We start from the raw sequence: 12,429 nt of genomic DNA, 5'->3' as shown, positions 1-12,429 counted from the left end.
TGGATGGGTTAAATGCAATGTCATTCCTATAATCAAACACATGGCTAGGTGGTTAGGTGTCAATTTAGGACTAAAAGAATAGGAGTTATCTAGTGGGTTAGGAAGGGCAAAATGGGAATTTCAGGAATTTGGCTTTAGACTTGAAAACACAAAAGCTAAAACAGAGAGCACACTTCGTTCTTCCATTTCAGTGACTTTGGAGAAGAAATTGGAGGAAAGAATGTCACACCCCGGCCCGGTTATTAAGGGCCAAGTGTGGCGGGATGTCTCTGACATCCAACCAATCCCCAAGGATCACAAGTGCAGTACCCTATTCACAATCATTGCTCACAGATACAGATGTCGAGAGGCAGCGAAACAATTTAATTAATAGAGATAACATCATTAGTAAGAGAAGTCTAAATGATATTTCATTTATATAAATGATAAGGCTTGTGATACAACGATACAGTTCTCAAAGGTAGCACAGAGTAAAAGTATACAAGAAACTATTCTATAACTATATAAAGCATTTATAAAGCATAAAAGAGTGGGGAGGTAGCCTGGACTATCAGGCCAAGATTAGGAGGTTACCCAATCATCACGTGCACAAGAAGTATCGTGCACTTCAAACTCTAGTACCGCAAATCCAACATTAGAAGTAACTAAATCACCTGAAAAATAAGGATATCCACAGGGGTGAGCTCTCAACTGAGCCCAGTAAGGGGGATACAAGCATACAAACACAATAAATCCATGATGCATGTGCTAAACTAACATGTTCCTAGCACAGATACTAAGTCTCATGGGGTATAAGTACTACTACTAGTGGTAGATGCTAACCTCGGTCCCGGAACTAACCCTTCGGTCACCCGAGCGAAATCATTCTACCACGGTGAGGACCCGCCAGTTTCGAAACTAACACATCGGACCCCGACAGACCCCCAAATGACCAACCCTGTCTGTTTATTCCCACAGCGGAATTAGGGACCCGCTAACATGGGATAAAAGATGGCATCCCGGAACTAACACATCGGTCTCTGCCAAGGGTTGTCCAACACCTTTTCCCCTGTTGGTAAGGGGCGCAGTACTGGGTAATGAATATCAACCTAGCCCAGTGTAGTCTAAACATGATGAGGCAAGCATGATCTGAGTTATAAATTACCGAATTCCATCATCATAAATTCACATCATATAAATAATCAATGCAAATGCAATGCAGTATGTCTTTGTGCAACCTATTTTACATGCAGTCTAATGCATTAAATAAAAGCTAAAAAACTACATGCTCCAGGTATAGAGGTAATGATGCATGAGCATAGCATTCAACATAAAATTGAAATTAATGTGATAAACACACAGAAAATTAAGGTCGAATCCCCTTACCTGTACTTGTAGTTAGCCTAGGTGAATAAACTCCAATAAGCAAGCAAGAATAGACCAAGACAGTCCTAAATATGAGACAATAATATTATAGATTAGTTATCGAAGGAATCCTAGGTCAGTTACCCACCAACAATCCAACAAACCGACTAGAAACAGTAGAAACAACCCTAAACAACATACCAAACACCATGCAATAGGTTCTGGGATGGTCCAAGGTCAAGTCCCAAGGGGTCTAGGTCATAAGGGCTAAAAAATGGGAGAGCCGGATGCAGACTTCCAGGGAGCCGATCAACCGCCCCTGGGCCTGCAACAACATCCGGGTCAGTGTTCGAATTTGGGGGTTTTGCTTCAATTGGCCAGATCTTTGCATGTATGACCCAAATTAAGAGTTTTAACATTAATTCAAGGTGGGTCAATCTATTTTGGGTGTTCAATTTCATAAATAACTTCATAATTTTGGTAATTATTCAATTAAACCTAATTAATTAGTTTAGGGTTTATAACTTGCCATCAAGAACAGCAATACAACTTTCAGACTTGAAAATTTCCCAAATTTCAGGTCTTAGAGAGTCAAAAACTGTTTCAAATCAGTCTAATTATGCTCAATTTCACAAACCCAAGCTTGGTCTCCAAGCTTTAATGGTAGAAATTCTTAATAGGTGAACTAGAGATGGAGAAGAAGGGAAATAAAAAGGAAGACAGCAAGTATCCAAGGCTTACCTCAGTTATAAGAACAGATTTAGAGTGCAGACAGCTTTCTAATGGAGATTTTTGGTTCAGCTCCAAGTGTTGAAGACAAGCCCTAAGGTAAGCTTCCCTTTTTTCCCTCTCTTCTTGTCTTCTCTTTTCCTCTTTCTTTCCTTCTCTCCCAAGCTGGAACGAATTTCTTTAGCTCCCTTAGACTTGTGAATAGTGATCAATTGGAAAGGCTTTTGATATTTATCTAACTACTTAAGCACTAAGGGGTAAATCTGTCTTTTGGACAGAAATTAGATTTAAATTAATTTCTAAAATAGTTTATAAACCTGAATTCGTATTTATTGGTCTATTCTATCCATAACTTGATGTCGGACGACATTAAAGGTCATCCGAACACGGGTAATTGTCTGAAATAGCATTCCCCACTGGAGAACTGGTTCCACAGTGACAATTTTATTAAAATACCCTTCTAGCCCTATTTGGTCGTACAAAATGTTATATAAGTATCTTTTAAATTATACTTACATTGAGTTTAATTAAGGGGGAGGTCCTGCAGCCTTTCCAACCAGCAGACCCGACACAGGTAGCTCTGGTGCGGGGTCCAACATGGTAAAAATTACTATTTTGCCCCTAATACACTAATTAATTAAAAATATAACATATATACATATAAAATGGGATTCTTACCTGGGATTCGGCCTAAGACAGAGAGAGGCTTCGCAGGCCATCAATCCAGCATGCCAAGCTTATGTGTTGTCTTTCGCTAGATACCTCAGACTCATTTAAGGCCACGGTAGTTGGCTGATCGAAATGCCTTTACAGACGAGTCATGAGATAGGTCTGAATTTCTTAATCAAGATGGCTCATAACTTGGAGGCTAGTATGGGCAAAGTTGAACCAGAACTTGAAATCACACAGATTCCAAAAGTTCAAATTTATTATGAAATTTGACCGGATTTTACATTCTCCCAATCTTATAAGAATTTCGTCCTCGAAATTGATGCACCTAGCAATCCGAACAGTTGAGGTTACTTCAACAGCATCATGACTTACATCTTTAAGTCGTTTGCTATTTTAGGTATCGTACAATCTACAGGTCGATGGCTTTTGTTGACCTTTTTCGGGTCAGACAGTATTCTAAACCGACCAAAGACATTATCCTCTTTTCCAAAACTCTCCTATTCTTTCCCTAAACACACAAGAATATACAAGAGGAGGGGTCCTAGAGTATCTAAGGTAACTTGGGAACAATTCATTACAAGGCTCAGTCACCATATCGACAAAGTACCTAAACCTAAAAATACAAAGAAAATATTCTCATTATTATTATTATTATTATTATTATTGTCGTCATTATTTTTGTTCGTCTTATTCTTTAGTGTTCATTTCTGTTCTTCTTTTATCTAAATTCTATTATGTTCACTATATTTTCATATAATTTGATTATTATATTTTATCAATATTTTTAGGGTTTAGGTTGTAGTGTATAGGTATGTATAATTCTTGCTTATAGGGTTTTCCATTATGAAGACTTTTCCTTCTGGTTATGCAATACCTAACTCAATTGTAGGATGAATTGGAATATTGATGGAATCCCTATTGCTCACTCCCAACAACGGAGGGGACATTCGGGGACCCATTACTCCACTCATACCTATTGTTGAGCAAAGTTTTGCCACATCCTTCAATTCTAACTTCTTTTTTTTGTTTTCAATTGTTCTTGGCTTTTATTGCATTATGTTTAAAAGTGAAGGAATTCAAAAATTTTAAGAAGGGCTTGTTATTTTAATGCCTATAAGACGTTTGACTGGATGCCTAAACTAGCATTCCTAGGTCTTTTATTTTTTTGCTTACTTACTCTAGATACTCAATATATAACTCGTTATTGAGATGTAAAGGCATGACAAGCTATCATGGTGAGTTCCTAAAAAGAAACATTAGCATCATATAGTACTTTACATATATTACAATTACATAAGCAACCAAATCATACACTATATTCATTATTAATTATGATAACACAAGAATGCACATCTTAGTGTCATAATGTATTTAGTTTCTTTCTCTATTCACACTTACTACATTAATATATATACTTTTAATACATATATATATATATATATATATATATATATATATATATATATATATATATATATATATATATATATAAATTTATATACAATATGCATGTTTAATCTTATTTTATTTTCTATATATTTCATTATTTTGATGTAACACAGGTTCTATTTATTTATTTTATTTTTAAAATCATTTGGGTGGGCCGGATGTAAAGTCTAATTAGGGCAGATGCGCAGGAAAATGATCCGGATGCATCCAGGAGTGGAGTCAGTAGCTTAATAAGGAATTTGGGTATCCCAGATTCAGACCTTATCTGTCTCGGATTCAGACACCAATCCAGCCGGATCGTCCGCTAGGCAAAACAGGCTTTATAAAACCCACTCAAAACACATCAAACTTCATTTCTTTCTCTTCACTAACACTTTCTAACTTCTCCTAAGGTTATTCTAGGGTTCCTAAAACACTAATAAGAGCTTAAATCATAAGATCTACTCCTCCACATCTAAAGTAAGTGTTCTAAACTTAGAACTTTTGTACATTTTTTTGTTTTTCTTCTCAAAACCTAACTATGGCTCAGCATTTTTCCTAGATTTTAGGTAAATAGTTACTCTTTTACTCCATTAACACATATTTCTTTTATTCTTTGTTGAACTTTATGCATTTCTTATATTTTCTTCTTTTCATCTTAGGTTTTAGCTAAGGTACATTATTGATTTTTATCTATCATTGTGAATGTGTTAGATATTAATATTAGGTATTATTTTTGTTCATTTTAAATATAGTACAGTGTTAATCATAAGATTACCTAGTTCTTAATATTTTCTTATTAAGTTTTTAAAGTTTACTCTATGTTTTGCACGTGTTCTATCTAATGCTATATTAATGTACTATGATTCTTATATAATTACCTTCTTTCCTTATACTACTCTATTTTTTTTTTGTGGTTGCATCTATTTATACTTATATTAGAATCTAAACAGATTTTATTTATTCCTAATATATTCCTATATAATTAGTTTACCTAGACATATTGATAGGCTTCCTACCTTAGTACCTTGTAGGTTTAACAATCTTACCTCAAGTTTTGTTGTTGTCCTAGACTTTACCTAAATAATTGTCTGCTTCAATTTGTAGCATTTACCATAAATGACTGCAGCTCAAGGCCGTGGAGGGAGGTAGAGGTGCAGCTACAGTTTCAGCTGAATTCAACCCAAGGATCTTCCTGAAAGTGGAAGAAGAAAGGAATGTAGTCTTGGTTGACCATATCCCATTCAAGGTTCAGGAAAGATTTGAGAAACTAGGGTGGTTATCTATGCTACAATCGGAGAGACATTGCTACCCTCGACTGGTGCGACTCTTTTGAGCAATCAATCTTACCAGTATGAAGGAAAAGAGTTCATCATCAACTCTTATGTGAAAGACATGCCCATCTCTTTCAGCACAGCCCGATTAGCTAATATTCAGAAGATATCTTATGAAGGGGAGTGGAGGTACTGCCCTCCAAGTGCTGATGCATCTGAGTTCCTGGCTGATGAAGAACAGGAATGGGTAGATTCACTAATGGCAAGTTCTATGAGAGGATAAAATTTGAGTTGGACTTGCTTCCATCAGCCCGTGTCTTATCTAGAATTTGTGGACACAATGTAGTCCAGAAGAGTGCTCACCGGACTAAGTTGTCCACAATACAGATCCTTGCCACATACTGTCTCTATATAGGATACCAGATCTGCCTTCTTGATGCCATCATGCGTACCATGGCACACCTGCTTGATAACCCTGGGCGTGGAAATCTGTTACTGGGGAGGCTACTCACCAAGGTATTTCCCAGATTTGGTGTAAACCTATTAAATGAGGAGGCTTCGGGGGTGAAGTCTTCGAAGATCAACTGGATTACCCCAGTGAAGATGGGTATAGAACTTCCACCTTTTTCTCCGAGCTTGGTCATCCGATGCACCAACATGGTACAGACTCATCGATGGCCGAGGATGCTACAGAGACAGGACATACAGAGGCACACAGAGATCCACCTCCTCCTCCTCAACACCCTTCACATGGTCATGCGGGTGCTTCTTCCTCTTCTGTTGCGGCTGTTCTTGTAGATGGTACTCCCTGGGGACAGCTCTTTAGCCGGTTTGAGGGCTTAGAGAGATCCATGGCATAGGGATTTGATGGCATAAGGAAAGACTTCACTCATATTAGCAGCCGTGTCTAAGTAGTGGAGACTGGGCCAGTAGAGATCCTGAGACCTGTGGGTTATGGGCCCACCACCACCACCACGGCAGTGATGACTTATGCATCCTAGTCTAGCTGTTACTTTACTTTCCTCAGCTGTTTTTTGTTGAACCTTGTACTTAAAGTCTGTAAAAAGTTGTAACCATTGTACTAAAGACTCAGCTTATTTATGAAGTTTTTAATTTTCTATTTAATATCTCTTGTGTTGTACAATCAATTTTTATTTTATTTCATTTTAGTTGTAGCTTTTAGTTGAAGCTTTTATTTATCCTAAGTAGACTCACCTTCAGATCAATGAGCCTAAGAGCTGTTGTACTGTGAACTTGATTGTAAATAGGAGTAGAGCACGAAGGCTTTGATACTACTTAAATGTCACACTCTGGCCCAGTTATTAAGGGCCAAGTGTGGCGGGATGTCTCTGACATCCAACCAATCCCCAAGGATCACAAGTGCAGTACCCTATTCACAATCATTGCTCACAGATACAGTAATCAGAGGCAGCGAAAATAATTTAATTAATAGAGATAACATCATTAGTAAGAGAAGTCTAAATGATATTTCATTTATATAAATAATAAGGCTTGTGATACAACGATACAGTTCTCAAAGGTAGCACAGAGTAAAAGTATACAAGAAACTATTCTATAACTATATAAAGCATTTATAAAGCATAAAAGAGTAGGGAGGTAGCCTGGACTATCAGGCCAAGATCAGGAGGTTGCCCAATCATCACGTGCACACGAAGTATCGTGCACTTCAAACTCCAGCGCCGTAAATCCAACATTAGAAGTAACTAAATCACCTGAAAAATAAGGATATCCATAGGGGTGAGCTCTCAACTGAGCCCAGTAAGGGGGGTACAAACATACAAACACAATAAATCCATGATGCATGTGCTAAACTAATATGTTCCTAGCACAGATACTAAGTCTCATGGAGTATAAGTACTACTACTAGTGGTAGATACTAACCTCGGTCCCGAAACTAACCCTTCGGTCACTCGAGCGAAACCATTCTACCACGGTGAGGACCCGTCGCTTTCGAACTAACACATCGGACCCGACAGACCCCCAAATGACCAAACCTCGCTGCTTATTCCCACAATGAATTAGGGACCCGCTAACATGGGGACAGAAGATGGCATCCCGAACTAACACATCGGTCTCGCCACGGGTTGTCCAACACCTTTCCCCCTATTGGTAAGGGGCGCAGTACTGGGTAATAAATATCAATCTAGCCCAGTACAGTCTAAACATGATGAGGCAAGCATGATCTGAGTTATAAATTACCGAATTCCATCATCATAAATTCACATCATATAAATAATCAATGCAAATGCAATGCAGTATGTCTTTGTGCAACCTATTTTACATGCAGTCTAATGCATTAAATAAAAGCTAGAAAACTACATGCTCCAAGTATAGAGGTAATGATGCATGAGCATGGCATTCAGCATAAAGTTGAAATTAATGTGATAAACATGTAGGAAATTAAGGTCGAATCCCCTTACCTGTACTTGTAGTTAGCCTAGGTGAATAAACTCCAATAAGCAGGCAAGAACAGACCAAGACAGTCCTAAATATGAGACAATAATATTATGGATTAGTTATCGAAGGAATCCTAGGTCAGTTACCCACCAACAATCCAACAAATCGACTAGAAACAATAGAAACAGCCCTAAACAACATACCAAACACCATGCAATAGGTTCTGGGATGGTCCAAGGTCAAGTCCCAAGGGGTCTAGGTCATAAGGGCACAAAAATGGGGGAGCCGGATGCAGACTTCCAGGGAGCCGGTCAACCGCCCCTGGGCCTGCAACAGCATCCGGGTCAGTGTCCGAATTTGGGGGTTTTGCTTCAATTGGCCAGATCTTTGCATGTATGGCCCAAATTAAGAGTTTTAACATTAATTCAAGGTGGGTCAATCTATTTTGGGTGTTCAATTTCATAAATAATTTCATAATTTTGGTAATTATTCAATTAAACCTAATTAATTAGTTTAGGATTTATAAATTGCCATCAAGAACAGCAATACAACTTTCAGACTTGAAAATTTCCCAAATTTCAGGTCTTAGAGAGTCAAAAACTGTTTCAAATCAGTCTAATTATGCTCAATTTCACAAACCCAAGCTTGGTCTCCAAGCTTTAATGGTAAAAATTCTTAATAGGTGAACTAGAGATGGAGAAGAAGGGAAATAAAGAGGAAGACAGCAAGTATCCAAGGCTTACCTCAGTTATAGGAACAGATTTAGAGTGCAGGCAACTTTCTAATGGAGATTCTTGGTTCAACTCCAAGTGTTGAAGAAAAGCCCTAAGGGTAAGCTTCCCTTTTTTCCCTCTCTTCTTCTCTTCTCTTTTCCTCTTTCTTTCCTTCTCTCCCAAGCTGGAACAAATTTCTTTAGCTCCCTTAGACTTGTGAATAGTGATCAATTGGAAAGGCTTTTGATATTTATCTAACTACTTAAGCACTAAGGGGTAAATCTGTCTTTTGTATAGAAATTAGATTTAAACTAATTTCTAAAATAGTTTATAAACCTGAATTCGTATTTATTGGTCTATTCTATCCATAACTTGATGCCGGGCGACATTAAAGGTCATCCGAACATGGGTAATTGTCTGGAATAGCATTCCCCATTGGGAAACTGGGTCCCACAGCGACAATTTTACTAAAATACCCTTCTAACCCTATTTGGTCATACAAAACGTTATATAAATATATTTTAAATTATACTTACATTGAGTTTAATTAAGGGGGAGGTCCTGCAGCCTTTCCAACCAGCAGACCCGACACAGGTAGCTCTGGTGCGGGGTCCCACATGATAAAAATTACTATTCTGCCCCTAATACACTAATTAATTAAAAATACAGCATATATACATATAAAATGGGGTTCTTACCTGGGATTCGGCGTAAGACAGAGAAGCTTCGCAGGCCATCAATCCAGCATGCCAAGCTTATGTGTTGTCTTCCGCTAGACACCTCAGACTCATTTAAGGCCACGGTAGTTGGCTGATTGGAATGCCTTTACAGACGAGTCATGAGATAGGTCTGAATTTCTTAATCAAGACGGCCCACAACTTGGAGGCTAGTATGGGCAAAGTTGAACCAGAACTTGAAATCACACAAATTCCAAAAGCTCAAATTTATTATGAAATTTGACCGGGTTTTACAAAGAAAGAGGAGGAACAAGAAGGGATCAATGAGCTATTGGAAGGGATCAAGAAGAAGAGGACCAAAATTGGAAGTGTAGTTCATCTCCATAGGTAAAGGTTTCCTTTTCTGAAATTTTTTTTAGTTTACCATGAATTTCAGATTTGGTGTAAGGAAGGGAAAAGATTAATAAAACAAAATGGAAGGAGTGTAGGAGAGGATACGAGAGAGGGTTTGAGTTCTAAAAGAGAAGGAAGAAGAGAGGAAGAGAAGGGGAGGAGAGAGAGGAAAAAAAATGGTGGAGAAGGAGGTTCGGCAATGATGGCTAACCACCATCCTCTCCCTTCTTGGCTATGGAGGTGGTGGCTCTGGCCGCCGGAACCGACCACCAACCATGGTGGTGGTTGTGACTTTGTTCCATCTCAATATAAAAAAAAAAATAAAAAAAAAAGGGACTGCTATGCTTAAGAAACGAATATGGGAACTAGAGGTTGAAGATGGGTGAAGAGAAACTCTCTCCACCCAGTCTGGTTTGGTCTGGTTTGGGTTGGTTTGGGTTGGGTTGGTTCTATCTAGCCCAACTTAACTAAAGCCTGTTTGGTAATATGAGTAAATATAACTAAGAGGCCCATTCATAATTCATAAAAACCAAACAAACCCCTAAACATTAACTTAAAATAAAATCTAAGGTCTGTTTGGAAGGGCAGAAAAACAAAAAAATTATAACTAGATACCTAATTGAATAACCAAACAGTACCTACCACATGAAACTTTTAAAAGACTAAATTTTCAGAATTGACACCCTATACGAAAACAGAAATATCTCACTCTCTAGAACCTCAAATCCGCTGATTTCAAAACCTCTGTAAACTAGACTCGACGAAGAACATTTTTTGTTCAGCAACTGAAACCAGATTTGGAATTTATGGGTCCCGTTTCGACCAGTGAACATACCCAATCGACAGACTAAAATTTCTGAACAGATCTAATGAAAATAGTGATAACACACAAACAGTATATCGTAAGTTCACGAAACCAATGCCAAAATTTTCTTAACAGAAACATGTTCAAAAACCATGTCTTGGTCCAACACCCATTCCCAATAGAAACTCCCCAAACCTGATCTCGAAGTCGAGGTTTAGACAAAGGCATGGATTTTGGACGGTTGGGCTATGTCAATCATATACCCCTCCCCGTAAATGATTTTAGCTCGAGTTTCCAGTGCCATTAAAATCACAATAGAAAGAAGTACAATTTTAATAAAGAAGTACAATTTTTATAAAGAAGCTCAAAATCGAAACTTAACATATGAGGTTCGACAGTACGACAAAGTCACCTGAAACGCAAATGAACAAGAAACAAATAAAGATTAAACAAATTACCGATTACGGATTCTAATGAAATGAACCCTGTAACAGGAAGTTAGGTATTTCATCGGGACCAGATCCAAAGCTTATCTCTGACCCAAACTTGGTAGACTTTGCACTAAAGAAAAAAGGTAAGTGGGATAGGCTTTGATTGTTTTAGGAATGTTTAATTTCATTTTTGAATACAATTGTCTATATTTATTTGCATATTTAAATTCCAGTTTTATACGTGATAATTATTGTTCTGTTATTTGTAATTTATGAACATGAACAATGTACTGTGAAATATGCTTTGTGAATATTTGTGTTAGAATAGACGCCGTAGTCGGCTTGGAAACGAGTGGTATGGTGTGCCGTAGTATGGGATGCGGGAGCACTGTACACCTCGTACTATGCCATTTAGATGCACATGGCTAGGGATGTCAATTCCTTAATGCTACAACCCTTACCAACAGGGGTTCAGGTGTTGGTGATCATAGCCCTTTGTCCCGAGGAGTACATGCCAGGGTGGGGTCCAGGCTATGATTATCAGGGATCTACCCACGGGAATGTATACCGTACCGACGACTGATGTGGACCCCATGCAACAATTGAGGTACGTCTCAGGGAAATGGGAAGGAACTGAGATCGTTACCCGAGTTGTTGGCGTGGCATTGACCTAGTGACTTAGGCATTACTTGCTAAATGAAAATTAGGTTTAAAATTAATTCATGCATTTTAGGATTCATGCTTCTATGTGTGTGGTCTATCTTTACTTGCTACGCTCAGTGGAGCTCACCCCTGTGAAATGTTCTCTTTTTAGATGATCCTGCAGGTGAATGCGTTTGTGGCAGAAAGGATTACTTGGAGAACATGAACTGATGACGTGGCATTATCTTTTTATTTTCTTTTGTTTAGTACTATCTTTTTTTTTGGGAGGATGAATTTCCACGGCTTGTATTTTAGAATAGTGGTGTGTTGGCTCAATGGTCGTGAACTTGGGGACCTCGAGCTATTGGAACTTTCAACGTAAACAGTGTGTATAGCATTTATAGCACTTTACTTTTTCTGCACTCTGATCAATGTAACACGTGTTATCTTGAAATTGTGTTGTGCTTGTGACGTGTATTTACTGCATCTGGATCTTGGTGGTCTCCGAATACGTCGGGTATTCGGGTCAGCCATCGAATCCTCCCAGGGGGTGGTTTCAGGGTGTGACATAAGTAATCCTCTCCCATTTTTTAAATAAATGATTAAAAAAAACCCATAAAATATCGCCCACGCAGAAATTTTTTACCATGAACCTGCTTAGTTTTTTTGGATAGACATAAGTTAGGTGTTGAAATGTATAGCAAACTAATTGAGACAAAATCTTATCTTTATATCTTTGTACTTAGATGCATGGATTGTAATGCTACTTCACTTTAGGAGAGCTTTTGTATAACTACAACTTATTACGTGCTCCCCCTCCTTCCATGTGTCCTTACTCCTAAATTGAGTCACCCGGTTTTTTCCCCATAAACAATGTTCCACTAAAGAAGTTCGGTTCCTCTG

The sequence above is a fragment of the Telopea speciosissima genome, chromosome 5 (genome assembly GCF_018873765.1).
Source record: "Telopea speciosissima isolate NSW1024214 ecotype Mountain lineage chromosome 5, Tspe_v1, whole genome shotgun sequence".
In the NCBI taxonomy this organism is placed as follows: domain Eukaryota; kingdom Viridiplantae; phylum Streptophyta; class Magnoliopsida; order Proteales; family Proteaceae; genus Telopea; species Telopea speciosissima.
The sequence above is the reverse complement of the archived record's forward strand: the minus strand, read 5'-3'. Positions refer to the sequence as shown.